The sequence below is a fragment of the Lynx rufus genome, unplaced genomic scaffold (assembly GCF_022079265.1).
Source record: "Lynx rufus isolate CCGP_SWC_20201006 ecotype Redwood Valley unplaced genomic scaffold, mLynRuf1.p SCAF_6, whole genome shotgun sequence".
In the NCBI taxonomy this organism is placed as follows: Eukaryota; Metazoa; Chordata; class Mammalia; order Carnivora; family Felidae; genus Lynx; species Lynx rufus.
Window position 1 is genome coordinate 141,728,297 of NW_025814878.1, and position 19,282 is coordinate 141,747,578.

Genomic DNA, 19,282 nt, shown 5'->3' on the forward strand with positions numbered 1-19,282 from the left:
TCCCTGACTGGCCAGCAAATCAACTCACTTGGTGGCGTGGCAAGGCAGGGCGGGGAGGGGAACAGGATGCACCGGGTGGGGGCAGGGGAGCCCTCCGTACACCCAGCAGCCACAGCAGCACCAGGGGGACTGTGACCTGGGATAACAGAAGCTGGAAATCTGGATGTTTTAAATGTAAAGTCTTCCTTTTTAAAGTGCCTTTTTTAAGCAGAGCATTTGTGGGCTGAGTTCCCACCAGGGGCCACAAATGTGTGACCTAGGTTCCAGGCCCTGCACTGGCTCGTTTGTACAATGGACATCAAGCTGTGAAGTCAGCAAGGGTGCGTTGAAATGGCCTGGGAGTTCATGTGGTTTGACCGCCTACCCCAGGTGACGATCCCTCCTACACCAGATGGCCACCCTGCATTTAAGTCAGTTAATAATTCAAGCCATAAAACATGCAGATTTTTTTTGTTAGCTTCTTAATAAAAAAACAAAACTGGGGGGGGCATGGGTTAGATGGGAAGACGGAGCTACAGCTGCCTCGAGGGGGGCAGGACTAACATAGGGGGCTGGAAGGGGCTTCAATGTTGATTTTGTTTGCATGCTTCTCTCTCATGACCAGCCCTAGCATTTTCTTTTAAACTCTAATTCATTAAAGCGTATCAGCATGTTTGGGGCTTCGTTTTCCCAGAATTCCCAGAGGGAAACAGAATTTTCGACCTGGAGTGGCCCTCCGAACTACTGCGGTCTGACTCCCTCATTTTACACCTAACAGAACTGAGATCCTGAGGCTTGAACTGTTTGCTCGAAGACTGTCAGACATCGGCGACCAACTCTGACTGCACGTACAGTGCAGTAGTGTAGTGTACAGACTGCACGCGCACTACAACTTGTAACTCATAACCAGGATCCAGACGTAAGTGTGGTGCTTTGAAATTTCCTGTAGCCTTTTGTAAGGGACTCAAGAGCACTCGTGTTCTTATTTTTATTTTTATTTTTATTTTTATTATTTTTTTTTTAAATTTTTTTCAACGTTTATTTATTTTTGGGACAGAGAGAGACAGAGCATGAACGGGGGAGGGGCAGAGAGAGAGGGAGACACAGAATCGGAAACAGGCTCCAGGCTCCGAGCCATCAGCCCAGAGCCCGACGCGGGGCTCGAACTCACGGACCGCGAGATCGTGACCTGGCTGAAGTCGGACGCTTAGCCGACTGCGCCACCCAGGTGCCCCTTATTTTTATTTTTTTACATGTTTATTATTATTATTTTTTTTTTTTTTAATTTTTTTTTTCAACGTTTATTTATTTTTGGGACAGAGAGAGACAGAGCATGAACGGGGCAGGGGCAGAGAGAGAGGGAGACACAGAATGGGAAACAGGCTCCAGGCTCTGAGCCATCAGCCCAGAGCCCGACGCGGGGCTCGAACTCACGGACCGCGAGATCGTGACCTGGCTGAAGTCGGACGCTTAACCGACTGCGCCACCCAGGCGCCCCACATGTTTATTATTTTTGAGAGAGAGCGAGAGTGAGTGAAAGCGAGACAGAGAGCAGAGCCCAGGCCAGGGAGGGGCAGAGAGAGAGAGGGACAAAGGCTCTCTATCCTGACGGCTGATGGCCCAATGCAGGGCTTGAACTCACAAACCATGAATGAGATCATGACCTGAGCCGAAGTCGGACGTTTAACCGACCGAGCCACCCAGGCATCCCTATGTCTTTAGAGATAAAAAGATTTACCAAAAAAAAAAAACAACAACAAAAAAAACCCATACACAAAAACCTCCAACAAACAATAACCCCCACCCCCTGCTATTTGGTTCACTTTCCGAGCTACCTTAATGGAATCGTGCGATAACTCACAATGTTATCTATACGTAGAGCCCACTAGAGATTACTCAGGATTCTGAAGACAGGGTTGGCACAAACCACAGCGATCCCCACGACTCATTTTACCGGTTCCCCGTCTTCCCGATAAAACCCTCTCCCGAGCTGCCGCTATGTTTTGAATTCACTTGTGTTTGGCTGCCTTTATTTGCCGTCTCCATGAGACTTGGCAGATAGCGGGAAGGCCGAGGAGGAGAAAGGAACGACTCCAAGAGCCCCCGAACTTAGTCAATGCATCCCTAGATAATTGAAAACTGTGTCATTTGGCACAGAACTCTCGGAGTTGAATTCTTTTGGTCACTAGGCATGAGGAGAAACGGGGCCCAGCAAGTGGGTGGAGAAGGGCCTGCGTGACCATGCCCTTGGCTCGCACTGTGGGGTCCCCCCCCCTCCCCCTTGGTACAGCACCTACATACGGATTTGACAAGCCAAACTAGGAATAAAAACACAGGCAGCAACAATGACCCCTTATTAAATGCAGAGATAGTTATGAGTCCCATTAAAAGTCACCAGAAGCCTCCGTTCCGGTAATCATCGAGATTCCCTTTTCCTGCATTTGTGCTCGGCCCTTCTCTTTAATTATACAGAGTTGCCCCCGCAGGCTCTCGCAGTGACGGGCAGGGACACCATTACTTCAGCGGGGGATCGGAGCTTTTGAGATACATCGTGCGCGCGCCTTAGCCAAATGTGAAATTTCAGCCTGCGTCTGCGCTAAGTGCGGTCAGGAACCTTCTAAACCTTTTGTGCGAGTCCAGGAGGGAAAACAGTCTGGCAGATTCTGACAAGCATCTCTTCAAGAGCACATTTGTACGGGGTGAAAAAGCCCAGGCCGGCTGCTGCTGGGTCGTCATGGCAACAGACATACACATCATTGACGCGTCAGCTTCTGCGATGAGCACAAAGTAAGGAAACCTTCCCCACATGAGGGCATGTGGAATGAAGGGATGCGTCCTCCGTGCAGCCTAATCACGTGGTGTTTTCCGTCCTTCCAAGGGGCTCGGGCGGGCACGCGGCCCTCTTTATGGCCTAGATGTGACCCAGGGGAACATTCGCAGATCTCACCCTCGCTCTGTGTAGACTGCAGGACGTCAGTCACGTTTACCAAACCCTCCTTTCCTTTTCGAAGCCTGGTTACTAATTGATGGCAAACAGTATGATAGTAACTGGGGAGGAGAAGGAAGGGCCTCCTTCGCTTAGTCCTCCTGGAAAGAAATTTCCCTAGCTTTCCATGGAGGTTGTGTGGGGCGCTCTTATGCACTGAGGCAGGGGGTGGCCTTTCACAGGCCTACGGAAAGAGAGGTGAATCGTGGCTTGAAAGCCTTCTCTTGGAAATGGAGTTCTAAAAATAATAAATAGCTATTCACTCAATACTTCCTGAGGCGAGGGCTTCAACGATGCACTGGAGCTATAGGAATTAAGCCCAGAGGGATGGAAAATTTAGACCGAGGGGAAGCTGGATCCTTGAAGGTAAGCTTCAGTGATTTCAAGTGGAGAACAAGGATGAAATGTACCCCCCCCCCCCATTCGTCTCGAAGGAAACCCACCGGAGCTCTATTCATGAGAAGTAAAATTAGCTTTATGTTCAATTTGCATGACATTTATGGCAGTAAGCATTCCACAGCATGACTTAATTGTGGCTGAGACACCTAACAGGAAAGGAGAAGAAAAGGAAAAGAGAGGGTTTGATCCGTTGAAGGACAAATAGTCACGAATCCAGGAACATTTAACAACCCGGTGACGGAGTGTACCTCACAAACAACAACCCACGGCTCACAAAAGTTCCAGGCCTGACGGTGATGAAGTTTCCTCAACTGTTTCATGACTCCTTTCCTTCCTGTAATTATGAACATTCATCAAGTAAGCGCTGACTTTAAAATGTCAAACTGTCTCCTTTTAGTTTTGCTTTTTTTACCTTGGAACTTAGAAAAAAATTTTTTACCGATTCCGATTTTTATTCTGGGTCGTCTTTGAAAAACAATCCCCGGAAAAAAAAAAACCTAGGGTAAGGATCCCTTCCCTGCACGGAGGGGATTATAATCCCTGCTAGGTATTGCGCTTAGACACGGTCGATCAACAGGCTAGAGGCTAAAGAAGCTTAAAGAAATTAGCTTTTCTCCCCCAGAGATTTCACACTGGTGTCCAGTCAGGTGGCAAACATTTTGGGGAGGGAGGAGGGATGGAGGGGCTGACACAGTGTTAAAAGAAATGACATAAATGCCTACTAGGCTTGGGGCACCCGGGTGGCTCAGTCGGTTAAGTGTCCAGTTTCGGCTCAGGTCGCGATCTCATTGTTCGTGAGTTCGAGCCCCGCGTGGGGCTCGGTGCTGACAGCTCGGAGCCTGGAGCCCGCTTCGGATTCTGTGTCTCCCTCTCTCTCTGCCTTCCTCTGCTCATGTTCTGTCTGTCTCTCTCTTAAAAATACATAATAGACATTAAAAAGATTTTTTTTAAGTGCCTCTTAGGCTTTTGTTCTGCAGTTTGCTACAGCGCCCCCCCCCCCCAATTCTCCAATGCCTCCCCGCCCAGACTGCCCATTCGCTTAAGCTGCCTGCTCGAAGGCTTGGGGTTCACGGTCTTGCACACATTTGCTCATGCTTTTCTGCTTCTCTTCTTTTTGGTAGGCGTTCAGACGACGAAGTCCCTTCTTTAAGAATTACGTCAGGTACTCCTCTTCCGGTCTGCTGGTCTCCCCTGGCCACGCCTACCACCCTATGCCAGGGTCCTCGCGTTTACTTCTCACTTGTTCTCTGCTGGGGTCCTGACGCTGAACAGGAACCAGATGGTAAAGTCCTGGGGGCTGTGATTTGCCGCTCTCGTGTCCTAACCCCGGAGAGCGGTGGCTGCGGTGTGGGAGCCCAGGAAAACGACCCCGGGCTAGGGATGGATGGAAATGTGGGAGCCAAGACAGAGAGAGCATGCGCATTGGCACAATCTCATCTGGACTCGCTTCCGAAGAAGAAGGGAAATGACTGGGGAGTGGTCAGAGCTCCTCGTGAGGGGGGTGGTTCTTTTGGGAGTTGAGATTCCTCTTTTGGTTATTAGAATACTTAAACTACACATTTCTGCTTAAAACCCATAAATAATTAGGGTTGTCAGGAGTGGGATGCACAGACCCCTATAAGTAATTGCATAATGTCACCCAGAGAAGCCATGGGAATGGATAGAAGTCTTTGGTGACTGTATCGGTTTCCTGTGGCTGCTGTAACAAATTACCACAAATTTAGTGGCTTAAACAAGAACACGTTTGTTGTGAAGGTCAGAAATCCTCAAATCAAGGAGTCAGCAGGGCCACCTTCCTTCCGGAAGCTCTAAAGGGAGCTCTTTTCCCCTGACTTTTTAGTTTCGAGAGGCCACTTGCATTCCTGGGCTTGTGGCCCCATCCTCCATCTTCAAAGCCAGCCAAGCAGCATCTTGAACTTTTCTCTTTGATTATCCAGCCTCCCTTTTATAAGGACCCTCACGATTACACTGGGCACAAGCAGATAATCCAGAATAGTTTGCCTATTTTTTTTTTTTTTTCTAAGTAGGCTCCACGCCCAACATAGGGCCTGAATCCAGGAGGACCCCAACCAAGATCAGGAGTCACACGCACACCCCACGGGTTGAGCCAGCCAGGGGCCCCATAATTTCCGTATGTTGAGATTAGTTGATAAGCGTCATTAATTCCCTCTGTGGCCTTAATTCCCCTTTGCCATGGAACCTAACTTACAGTTCCAGGGACCAGAGCAGACCTCTTCGGGGGGCATTCTTCTGACTGCGGCCATGAGAAGCACGTAATAAGTGAACACCCAAGAAAATGACTGGTTTTCCTGGACTAGGTGAGAAAGCTACCCTATAATTCTGGTTTCACATAGGGGCGCCGGGGTGGCTTGGTGGGTTAAGCATCTGACTCTGGATTTTGGCTCAGGTCACGATCTCCCGGTTTGTTAGTTGGAGCCCCATGTCGGGCTTTGTGCTGAGTGTGGAGCCTGCCTGGGATTCTCTTCCTCTCTCTGCCCCTCCCCTGCTCGCTCGCTCTCTAAAAAAAAAAAAATCCTAAAAAAACAGTTGTATTCCATCTACTGATATTCTAAAATTGTTTATAGAATTAAAGAGCCTTTAACAAAATGCTACCATGATGGAGACACAACTGGTTTTGAACATTTTTTTGAACATTTTTTTTGAACATTTTTGAACATTTTAAAAGAAAGGGGATGATGCAGTGAGTTAAAAGAGTGCTGCCAGAAAAACTAAAGAGTAGAAAGAAACTAAAACTTCAAAAATCAAGGTACACCTCTCATCCCCAATCCGCACGCACACACATTTAATTCTTGGGACTCCACAACTCCTGAACTGTTTGTGTAGAACCTAGAACCACTCCATCCATCATTCCCAATTCTCCTGGTTAAGCACCATTTCTTGTGGCCATCCACACAAAACATGCGTGCTACTCTATTTGGGTGGGCCAAACCCATTTAATCTCTGATCCGGGCTAGACCGGGCAGAGGGGTGGCAGGGCTTTCCACATAGAAAGTGGGGATGGGAGATGGGGCGCCTGGGTGGCGCAGTCGGTTAAGCGTCCAACTTCAGCCAGGTCACGATCTCGCGGTCCGTGAGTTCGAGCCCCGCGTCAGGCTCTGGGCTGATGGCTCAGAGCCTGGAGCCTGTTTCCGATTCTGTGTCTCCCTCTCTCTCTGACCCTCCCCCGCTCATGCTCTGTCTCTCTCTGTCCCAAAAATAAATAAACGTTGAAAAAAAAATTAAAAAAAAAAAAAAAAAAAAAGAAAGTGGGGATGGGAGACCGAGAAGAAAAGGAAGATGAATGTACGTCATTCAGGGACTTTTAAGTGGTTGCAAGGAACTTATGTCAAAGTAGCCACAAAATTGTTCAAGGAAAGGCAAATGAATGTGAAACCATGTTTACTCTTAGAAACCCAAGCTTTACCTGAAATCTTGGATTTATGGGGAGGGATGGACAGGAGAGCATATCTGTTTATTCCCTGATCCCTTTCTCTCCCCCTAATTTCTGAATGTGGGGTGTGGAGGCCCCATTACTGGAGGATGTTTCTTAAATGGTTAATTTTGCCCTACTGGCCACTTCCTTTCCCCTTTTGTCACTTCAGAATACATGCCACCTCTCTCCCCCCCTCCTTTTTTCTCTGAAAAAACGAAATGAATATATAAAGACTTATTGGTGCTGAAAAAAAATCAACGCACAGACAGAAGAATGTGGTGATGTTTACTGTCTGCTTTTCCTCTGCAGACTATTGTATAGAGGACATCCGTAATTGATTTGTCCTGAGGCTCTATTATATGCAGAAATGGAAAAAATGTCTCATCTTGGCAAGAAAGATAGTCATGGCAGGAGGAACTCAGATTTACAACACGTAGAGTCGGGGAGGCACTTCATACCTTTCCTGATTCTGTGGTCTTTCTGCGTACGCATGCTGAGCTACCGTGAACCAAATGTTGCCAACCATAGGTTACATAGAGGAATAAAATCATATTTGTCTCCAAGAAGCTCACCATATGGAAGAAAGAAACATAATTTCATTATTGTATAGTATGAAGCAATGTTTTCAGATGTATATAGATCCTGGGGAAATCCCAAAGGTGAGAAAAGAACTACATGTTCTTGAGAAAAAAGTTTGGTTGGACAGTCCTTAGAAACAGTTGTGTTTAGTAACAAGGGCCCGTGAGTGGATTTAGGTTTGTCAATAAATGTTAAAGTTTGATCATTGTACAAAATTACTCAGTTGGGAGCTATGGTTTTATAGAAAAGATACATGAGTGAATAATGTGTTATATCCTTATTTCTTTCTGTTGAAGTCAGAAGAGATGTTTGATGTTGGGTTCAGAAAAAAACCCAAAAACTAGAAAGTGGCGCCACCTGGTGGTTACTACCCAAAATGCTTGAATTGACCTTTTGCAATTTCAAATACAGTAATGTCATCTTGACTAACTCAGAAGTCTTCTTATTAATGCTTTATATAAAATTTGCAAACTGATATATATTCTCAGAAAATCAGAAACATAGGGAAAACATTTAAAATTCTGGCCAAAGAAAACCCAGTAATACCCAGAATAATCTACCACCAAAAAAGAGAGTTTGTATAGGATATTCATTGTATGATATTGGCTTTCCATGATGTAACAAATAAGACTTTCTTACTCTGTTATTTCTTCATTTTTTAAAAGCACATATTCATCTACACAGAACTTTTCAACATCAGTTGATCACACTGCTCTCCCCCAGTATTTCCATCGACAAATACTATTTGTTTGTTGAAAATTTATCCTATAGAACTTTCCACATTCTGATTTGGGCTGATTAATTCTTCAGGTGGTTGATTAACTTGTTTTTCTATTTCTTATATTTCCTATAAACTAATAGGAAGATCTAGATTAGATAAAATCTTGATTAGATTCCAGTTCAATGTTTTCAGTAGGACTGCTCACAAGTGATGCTGTCTGCTTCCTCTCTGTCAAATCCTGAGGTACACATGTCACTTGTACCATTCGTAGTGATGTTAAGACTGATGGATGAGCTCACGTGATGTCATTTGGATCCCTCCATTATAAAGGTCCACAACAATTTCTCATTGAGAGTTTGGACATCTATTAATGATCATTGTCTCTACCCATGATTTCATGAGGACTACAGAATGATGATCTCATCAGCTTCTTCACAACAAAGGAAACAATCAGCAAAACTAAAAGGCAATCGACGGAATGGGAGAAGATACTTGCAAACAACGTATCAGATAAAGGGTTAGTATCTAAAATCTATAAAGAACTTATCAAACTCAACACCCGAAAAACAAATAATCCAGTGAAGAAATGGGCAAAAGACATGAATAGACACTTCTCCAAAGAAGACATCCAGATGGCCAACTGACACATGAAAAAATGCTCAACATCACTCATCATGAGGGAAATACAAATCAAAACTACAATGAGATACCACCTGACACCTGTCAGAATGACTAACATTAACAACTCAGCCAACAACAGATATTGGCGAGGATGCGGAGAGAGAGGATCTCTTTTGCATTGTTGGTGGGAATGCAAGCTGGTGCAGCCACTCTGGAAAGCAGTATGGAGGTTCCTCAAAAAACTAAAAGTAGAACTACCCTACAACCCAGCAATTGCACTACTAGGTATTTATGCAAGGGATATAGGTATGCTGTTTCGAAGGGGCACATGCACCCCAATGTTTATGGCAGCACTATCAATAGCCAAAGTATGAAAAGAGCCCAAATGTCCATTGATGGCTGAATGGATAAAGAAGATGTGGTATATATATAAACAATGGAGTATTACTCGGCAATCAAAAAGAATGAAATCTTGCCATTTGCAACTATGTGTATGGAACTGAAGAGTATTATGCTAAGCGAAATTAGTCAGAGAAAGACAAACCTATGACTTCACTCATATGAGGTCTTTAAGACACAGACCAGATGAACATAAGGGAAGGGAAGCAAAAATAACATAAAAACAGGGAGGGGGACAAAACATGAGAGACTCTTAAATATGGAGAACAGAGGGTTACTGGAGGGAGTGGGGGGGTGGTGGGCTAAACGGGTAAGGGGCATTAAGGAATCTACTCCTGAAATCATCGTTGCACTATATGCTAACTCATGTGGATGTAAATTTAAAAAATTTAAAAAAAAGAATGATGATTTTATCAATTTTTCTTTTCCTTTCACATTTATAGCTACAATTCCCGCATCATCTTTTTAGTTAGTCTGAAATACAGTTTGTGCAGGGAAGAAAGGGCAGATGTGTGATTTATTTCTTTAAAGTATATTTTGAGGATCATAAGGTGACAATGATATTTTCTGTGTTTCATTGTGAATTCAGACTGTTATATACTTGATGTATTTCAACCATGAGTGGGCATTTTTCTTTTGGTGCTCAAATTATCCCACCTTTGACCACTGTGTAGATTTCTAACACAAATACTGTAACAGGGGGTACAGTTGTCGAGAAAACAGGCAAACTCTTACACTGTTAGTGTAAATTTACTACTTTCAAGGAGGGCAATTTAACAACATGCACCAGGAGGCTTAAAAATGTTTATACCCTTGTATCACACTTAAATAAATCTTTTCTATGAAAATAATCAGAGATGTGGACAAAAATTATACAAAGGTATTAATTCTAGTGAACGATTAGAAAGAGATGTCAATAGGCTTTGTTACATTTGTGTGATGAAATACTACAGATACCATATTAAAAATCCAATTTTTGAAAAATTTTTACTATCGGGGTACATTTTTTATGATATAATAATAACTGAAAGACTACCAAAATCTTATACATAATATGATCCCAGTTGTTATATATAAATATGTATATAAACTAAAGACTAGGAAGGCATACTTCAAAATGTTAACAATAGTTGTACCTAGATGATGGTATAATAGAATATTTTTATGTATCCTTTGTACTTCATTTTATAAGTTACCTCCAATGATATGTATCACATTAGATCTTATTAAAAAGCAGCTAATATTGAAATTTGTTGAGTCAAATGGATTTGTTATGCTCTGAATGATAAACCAATGTAAATGTCTCCTTTTGTACTAGTGCAAATTGTGCAAGAAGGGAAACATTTTTTTCCCCTTAACCAAAAGATGGTTGTGACTTGGTTAAAGAATGAAAACAGAACTGAGCTGTAGTTTACACGAAACACAGGACAGGCGTGGTGAGGTCTGTTGTATTTTCCCTCCTAGGATCTGCTCATTGCAATTAATTACTTCTCCGAGAGTCAATTTCCCTGTGCTCTCCAATGAGTCAATCTGATATTTCAGCTTGATTCTTACTGTGAATGAGGAGCACCAATGCAGATTAACATAGATGTGTCTGCCGTTTGTAATGGATTCCACAGGCCATCTCCTCCCACCAATTTCTTTTTTGGTAGTGACAATTTCTGATTTTTGACATCCTAATGTCTAGTTGTCACTTTCAAAAGTCTGACAATCTCTGGTCCAAACCACTTATTAAGTCCTTAATTTCTGCTTTCCCTTCTTATTACCAGTGTAATAAGTATTCAACGTAAAAAAAAATAGATAATCCCGATGAGCTGAAAGAATATACAATTCACAAATAATTCTGTCAAAACACTTCTCATATGTTGGCATAAATTCTATTTCCTGGATCTATATGACTTAGCTTATCAGCTCTTTGGGGAAAAAATCCCTATCTAGTTTATGGTCTCCTTTGCACATAGGACACACACTTCCTGGGTATTTACTGATGCTGGAAGTGAGCTCAGGTAGAGGAAGAAGAGAGTGAAAAGGAAAGCCCTTCTGGACAGGGCAACAACAGGGAAAAGGCACAGAGGGAGGAGTGAGCTCTGAGTGTTTGAGGCAGGGGGAGACCAGTCCTGCCTGGTAAGAGGGATCATGTGGGGGCAATTACGGGAGGAAAGTGGTAGCAAATGTGGGAAGACTATGGCTGAGGATTTTGTTTGTAATACGAGTTGGTAAGGGACCATATTGAAATCTATTCTATTATATGAGAGTCCTTAATTCCTTAATTCCTTGAATCAAAGAATTGGTTTATAATGAAGGTTTGTGGCAAGGGGACCTGTGTAGAAATGGACCCACAATTTGATGAAATTAGATACATTTCTCTTGGGGGGGATATAATTTACACAGGGTACAATTACCCCCTTACAGCGTACTGTTCTATGAGTTCTGACAAATGCAGACAATAGTGTGACCCCCATGACAATCAAGATATAGAAGACTTCCATCAAAAAAAAGATCCCCTCAGACCTCTTGGTAGTCAACCTCTCTATCCAACCCTTGGTGGACACTGATTTGTCTTCTATCCTTACAGTTTTGTCTTTCCCAGAACTCCATGTGAATTGAATCACACAGTGTGTAGCCCTTTGAGGCTGGCTTGTTTCACTTAGAATAATGCATCTGAGCATAATCCAAATGCACGTATCCATTCCATTCTTTTTTGTTGCCATATATATGCCATGGTTTGTTTAACCATCTACAAACCATAGATATACCATGGTGTGTTCAGTCACCTACAACTGAAAGGCAATACGTTTCTTTTTAATATAACACATATAACTAATATTATACCTTCAACTCGCCAAAATGAGATTTCTAAGTTTCAGAGATTTATTTACTAATTGTCAAAAACAGTTGGGGACAGGAAAAAGAGAAAATCCAAGTACAGCATAAATTAATTTTAAAAATACGGATGTCACTATCTAGCAGATTCACTTTTCAGAGCAGTTGGAGAAAGAGAATGGCTGAAGGTCTCCAGGCCTGTGTCCTGGAGTAGCCTCGCTGGCGACTGAGCAGAGAGGAAGGAGGGCCCTTGCCTGTGCCCCCCAGAGCATTCTCTAGAGCCACCTCCCCTGCGGGAGGACCCCACAGAGTTAAAAGGGCATTGGGATGAGCAACAGCTGATGTTTCTAGATCTTGCCAACGTCTTGTCTTCAGTTCTTCTCGATGCTCATTATAATCCATTGATATCCTTCCCACCACAGTATCCTTTGATGGCACAAAAAGGGGTTTTCTATGTTTCTAGCTACTTTTTTGAAAAATGAAGTTGCTGTTATTTCTGCCTCACAACATTCTTGGAGGCCGGGTTGGTGACTCTGGGTTAAAGCTCCCAGTTAGGTGAGTAGTTAGGCATGATAAAATGGGAAAGACAGAGAAGACGGGGAGGAGGGTGGGTGTAGGGAGGACAGAGGTGATGAGTAGAGATGTCTGCCTATTCCTCTAAGGGGAAGCCCTCTCTGCCTCATGCCCATTCCCACCTACAGGTCCCAGTGTTCACGTGGCTGGTGGGAGCTCAACTAATCTGATTTAAGGTATAGGCAGAGATGGAAAAAGCTAATTTAAAAGCTTCTACTTATTACTCTAGGGTCCTTCTAGACAAAGAAATTCAAGTAAGTGCCTGGTATTTTTTTGAATTTTCTGCTACTTGGAAATAATACCTTGGATTTATACAGAGAGTATCTACTGAACAACAGCGCTCTGGGAGGCCAGAGCTGGGGAAACGCTGGGTATAATGACAACGAGACTTGTTAAGGGTTAGAAATGTAAAAGCAGCATGGCATTTAAAAACGACAGGAACAGACTTCTGAGGAAGATGGTTTATCTTGTCCCATGGATGATACCCGCATTAGTGTAAATAATTGAGAAGCAACCCAAAGACTGGCAGAACAGACCCTCGACAGCTAAATGTAGAGAAGAGACCACACTGAAGAGGGTAGGAAGGGTGGAGATTGGTTGAGAGCTAAACGTACTGTCCACGAGAGGGAGGGATGCTGTGACCATCGAGAGGGGAGAGAAATAGACCCTCACACCAGGCACTCCAGGCACAGGGAACCTGCACAGGGAAGATGAGTTCCCATAACATTTGGCTGTGAAAGACAGGCCAAATTTGGGGTGTTCTTACCATCAGTAGGGCTTAACACCTGGAACTTCAGAAATCAGCAAGCTGGGCTCTGGGAGAGGCAGGCGTGCAAAAGGAAACTGAGTCCCTGCCATTAAAGGGACAACATGACAAACAAACCACTGAGATACAGCATAGAGGCAGTGATTTGAAAAATGCTTGGGTTATTTGGGAGGGAGATTTATTTACTAATCTCAGAATATGTGCTAAAGGGGCAGGGATCTTTTTTTTTTAATTAAAATTTTTTTATTGTTTATTTATTATTGAGAGAGAGAGAGAGAGAGAGAGAGAGAGTGAGTGCATGAGTGGGGGAGAGGCAGAGAGAGAGGGAGACACAGAATCCAAAGCAGGCTCCAGGCTCTGAGCTGTCAGCACAGAGTCTGATGCACGACTCGAACCCACAAACTGTGAGATCATGACCTGACCGATGTCGGGCACCAAACTGACTGAACCACCCAGACACCCCTAAAGGACATGGATCTTTGGCAGACCTCTCCAAGAACAAAAAAGACAGTGGGTACCATTTTTTCCCCTGCTCCCTGAGAAACAAGGGCCCCTTAGGGAACCAGCACAGCAGAAACATTCTCTGTCTGGCTTTCCAGTAGCATGCCCTTCCTTGCTTCTGTGAATCCACCCACTGCAGCCTCTAAAGTGGTTCCAGGTCCCTTCACAGATTAGACACGCAAAACTTTGCTAGAACCATGTCCCCTCCCCCACTTCTCCTGAAGACCTTCCCTCTCTAATATGTCCTTGGCTGGAGCCCATCCAAAGCAATACCACAAGCCTGTAGTGTGCAAGCATCCCCAGTAGGGGGCCAGCACCACTCCAACGTGACTCTAGCCCCGCGAAGGGGGGAAGATAAGCGCGTACATCAGTTTGACTGTGGTCCCAGTAGGGGACTGAGGTAGACATCTGTTCTGCCTGCTGACCCTGCCCACCAATGAAAGATTCTCAGGGGAGAACAAAGGGAAAGCAGCCTGCAGTTCAGTGTTACTACATCTCTGCCAACTGTCTGCTCTGATTTAGCTCAAGGCCAAGGCAGCCTCAGACCGACCTGCTAATAACACAGGGACCAAACCTTGTTCACAGAAGGCAAAGAGAGCTATCGCAGACAACTGGACTGAGGGAAAATGTGGCTCAGTCACAACAGTTGGGTGCACACAACACACACAGGAGACACTGCTGAAGCTCCAGGTTCTGGAGAACAGGGGACGGTGTACCATAGGCACACAGGACCTATTCTTCACAAGGCCACTGCCTTCAAGAGCAGGAGACATAGCTGACTTTCCTAACACATAGGAACAGACACAGAGAGCTAGTCAAAATGAGGAGACAGAGGAATATGTTCCATATGAAAGAACAGGGCGAAATCACAGCAAGAGGGCTAAACGAAATGGAGAAATATGCCCAATAGAGAATGGAAAGCAGCAGTCATAAAAATACTCAATGTACTTGAGAAAAGAGGGGAGGGCCTCAGTGAGACCATCAATAAAGAGATAGAAAACATGAAAAAGAACCAATCAGGGATAAGAAACTCAATAACTGAAGACAAAAATACACTAATCTGGGGGAAGGAAACAGAAACCCAGATCCAGGAGGCACAGGGAGCCCCAAACAAAATCAGCCCAAGGAGGGCCACATCAAGACACATAGAAATTAAAATGGCAAAAAGTAGTGACAAAGAGAGAATCTAAAAAGGAGCAAGAGAAAAGGAAACCATTACCTACAAGGAAAAGCCCACAAAGCCATCTGCTGATTTTTCATCAATAACTTTGCAGACCAGAGGACGTGGTGTAATATATTTAAGGGGCTGAAAGGAAAAAATCTGCATCCAAGAAAACTCTATCCAGCAAGGTTATCATTCAGAATAGGAGAGATAAAGAGTTTCTCAGATGAACAGAAGTTAAAGGAATTCATCGCCACTAAGCCAGCCTTATAAGAAATGTTAAAGGGGACTCTTTGAGCGGAAAGGAAAGGCCATAAATGGGAGTAAAAACAGTAGGAAACACAAAGGCAGTAAAATTAAGTATGTCTTTAAAAATCATTCAAATAATACACAGCATAAAAGGATGTAAATTATGACACCATATCCCTAAAAACGTGGGGGAGAGGAGTAAAGAATGGGTCCAAACTTAAGCAACCATCAACTTAATGCAGACTGATAGATGTGTCAGATGTTAAATACAAACCTAATGGTAACCAAAAATTAAAAGCCAGTAACAGATATGCAAAAACTAAAGACAAAAGGGAATCCAGGTATATCACTAAAGAAACCCATCACCCATGAGAGAAGCAAGAAACACGGAACTAAAAAACCCCAAAACAAGTAACAAAATGGTAATAAGTATATACCTATCAATAATTACTTTGAAAATGGACTGAACACTCCAATCGAAGATATAGGGTGACTTAATGGATAAAAAAAAAAAAAAGCACAAGACCCATATATACGCTGCCTACAAGAAACTTATTTCAGACCTAAAGACACTTGCAGATATGAAAGCAAAGGGATGGAAAAGATTTCATCATGCAATCGGAAGTGAAAAGAAAGCTGGGTAGGAATACTTAGATGGGACAAAATGGACTTTAAAACGATGACCATAACAAGAAACCAAGAAGGGCACTATATATTAATAAAGGGGACAATCCATCAAGAAGAAATAACGATTGTAAATATTAATGCACCCCACACGAAAGCCCCAAATACATAAAGCAACTAATAACAAACATAAAGGAAGTAATCGATACTGATACAATAACAGTAGGAGACCGTAACACCCCACTTATGTCAATGTAACTTCTCTGACATTGAATGTAGCAGCATTTTACTAGATATGTGTCCTGAGACCAGAGAAGACAAAAGTGTCAAAATAAAAAAGCTTCTGCACAGCAAAGAAAACAATCAACAACAACAACAAAGACAACCCATTGAGTGAGAGAAGATATTTGCAAGGGACATATCTGATAAAGGGTTAGTACCCAAAATATAAAAAGAACGTATACAACTCGACACCAGAAAAGCAAATAATCCAGTTAAAAAGTGGGCAGAAGGCATGAACAAACATTCTCCAAAGAAGACACAGAGATGGCCAACAGACACATGGAAAGATGCTCAACATCGCTTATCATCAGGGAAATGCAAATCAAAACCACAATGAGATACCACCTCACACCTGTCACAAGGGCTAAAATAAAAACACACACACACACACACACACACAAGAAAGAGCAAGTGTTGGCGAGGATGTGGAGAAAAAGGAGCCCTCACGCACTGTTGGTGGGAATGCAAACTAGTGCAGTCACTGTGGTAAACAGTATGGAGGTTCCACCAAAACTAAAAATAGAATTACCGTATGATCCAGTAATGGCGCTACTCAGTATTTACCCAAAAATAGGAAAACAATAGCTCAAAAGGATATGTGCGCCCCTATGTTTCTTGCAGCATTATTTATAATAGCCAAATTAGGGAAGCAGCCCAAGTGTCCATCAATAGATGGATGGATCAAGAAGTGATATATACAAGAAATATTAGCCATAAAACAAAGAATGAAATCTTGCCATTTGCAACAACATGGAGGGATCTACAGAGCATAATGCTACGTGAGACAAGTCAGAGAAAGACAAATACCATGTGATCCCATTCGTATGTGGAGTTTAGGAAAGAAAACAAATGAACAAAGGAAAAAAGAAAGAGACCAACCAAAAAAAACCAGGCTCTTAACTATAGAGAACACACTGATGGCTACCAGAAGGGAGGTGGGTGGGGGATGGGGGAAATAGGGGATGGGGATTAAGTACACTGATCATGATGAGCACTGAACAATGTATGGAATTGTCGAATCAGTATATTACACACCGGAAACTAATATAGCACTGTATGTTCACTATACTGGATTTACAATTTTTTTAAATGACAGGAACAGGTGAGGAAGTTCCTTCTGTCCCTCCACCCCTCCCCCAACCCCCCAGCAATGGTTGTGCCTTAAAACAAAGGAAACGTAAACAGTTTTTGTTTTAATTTAAACTGAATTTCTGAGGATAGCACTTTAAAAAAAAAACAACTCTTTTGAGAATATAATTGATCGAAATAAAAATGGGATGCTGGAATGGAGAAGACCATACAAATTAACTAAAGATAATGTGCTCAAGGCTTTAAAAACAAAACCTATTTCCTGTGATGTGATGAATATGAATGTTCCAACGTGGCTTTGGAAACACTGTGGACTTTGGGGAGCAATCATTCTCCTGAGTCCCTCTAGTGAGTTACTGTTCAGGGAGAGCCGGAAGCTGACTGTTCCTAGAGGGGAAGACTCTGGAAACTAATATAACACAAGGGCTTGAGTGGAAGAAAGGAATGTGTCGTAAGCTTCTTTATGACCCTAAGGGATGTTTTGCTTATGCTTTATTTAGCCCTTGGTACCTCAAAGCAAATTGTAAGTACATTCGTGAACAAGAGAAAACTGAAAAAAAAATTGCGTGAGATTAAAAGCTCCAGAGATTGTTGGATTTTGAATCACAGATGAGTCATTTTTGAAAGCATCGTGTTCAGAAAGACAGTTTTATACATGAATGCTATTTACAGGTAAAACGAAAGGCGAAAAGGCTCTAGATGCTACCCAGGAGGGTGTGGGATTAATCAGGGCTTTCATGTGCAGAAGAGGGAAATTGCCTCCATTTGTCGTGTTTGGCTGATAGTGTGGGTTTTATTAGGTGTTTATATTAGCGTGCATTTTGCCACACGCATAAAGGAGAGCCGAGTTTTATTACGTGAGGCCTCGCGAATTCAGATTTATGCTCAACATTACGTAGGCTGAAGAGCATCTTTGTCTAACAGAGGAAACATGAGAGACCGAAGGGCAGAAGGAACAGATCAGTCTCCTAAAAACACTTTGGGAGGTCAGCACGTAAACAGTGGGGACACGAACCGTCCTAAGTCCTTGTTCTTCCTCAAAGGTAAAGAGCCTGAGAATTTCTACAAGTCAGTCCTCGTTAGCCTGTTTTGAGTTACCGTCTATTTTCTGTTTTCTGTACATTTTTAAAAGTGAACAAAAAATGGGGCGCCTGGGTGGCTCTGTCGGTGGAGCGTCCGACTTCGGCTCAGGTCACGATCTCTCGGTTCGTGGGTTCGAGCCCCACATCGGGCTCTGTGCTGACAGCTCGGAGCCTGGAGCCTGTTTCGGATTCTGTGTCTCCCTCTCTCTCTGCCCCTCCCCACTCACTATCAAAAAACTGTGTCTATCAAAAGAATGAATAAACGTTAAAAAAATTTTAAAAAGGGGGACAAAATGAATGTGTACTTGCCAAAGAATCCGGTGGTATGACTTTAGAACACAAATTCCCCTGCGATGTCTTTGAACCGGTGACCTTCGCGGTAGAGCAGAGGTCACAGTGGTCTTCAATGCAAGACTATGACAATTTTAAAGAGAGCAAATGGGGGGACATCGGGAGGTATATTAAACAAGAGGAAGCCCTTTAAGAGCTTCTTGATAAGTTATATGTATTTTTATAATACACTGTGTTTACCATAAAGAATAAAACTGTAAAGGTACGCCCTAATGCGGGTTGTATGGTTGTGCAAGCTGATGAAACATTTTCACACGCACCGTCGTCCCGAGCGCTCGGGACCCCAGCGAGGGGGGGATGCCGCCCGCCCGCTTGGCAGGTGAGCCCGCAGAGGCTGAAGCGCACAGTGTCACCGGGGGAGCGGCCGGCCGCCCCCGGGGAGGCGGAGGAGCTCCTCGGGGAAGCCCGACCTCCTCCCCAAGGTCAGAAGGGAAAGTGTGGGGGGCGACCTTGATGGGAGTGGTGGGTTACGGGTGCTGACGCTGCACGAGCCCTGCTGGGCACAGAACTGGAGGTGTGCGCGGCCCAGGGAGGGGGTCAGCGGTTTGGGGACGGCCTCTTACACACGGTGACCCACGAGCGGCTGGAGATGGGAGGCCCCGGTGGGCCTGGAGGGAGGCATCCTCTGGCGAGCCCCAGGGGAGTCTGCGGCTCTGTGCTGGG

The 19,282-nt window shown here is 43.8% G+C and overlaps 1 long non-coding RNA gene across 1 annotated transcript in view; it reads right to left on the minus strand.

Annotated features, from left to right (window-relative positions):
- The window catches only part of LOC124529282 (uncharacterized), a 75,342-nt gene that overhangs the window by 44,982 nt on the left and 11,078 nt on the right, over nucleotides 1-19,282 (minus strand). The window lies entirely within an intron of this gene.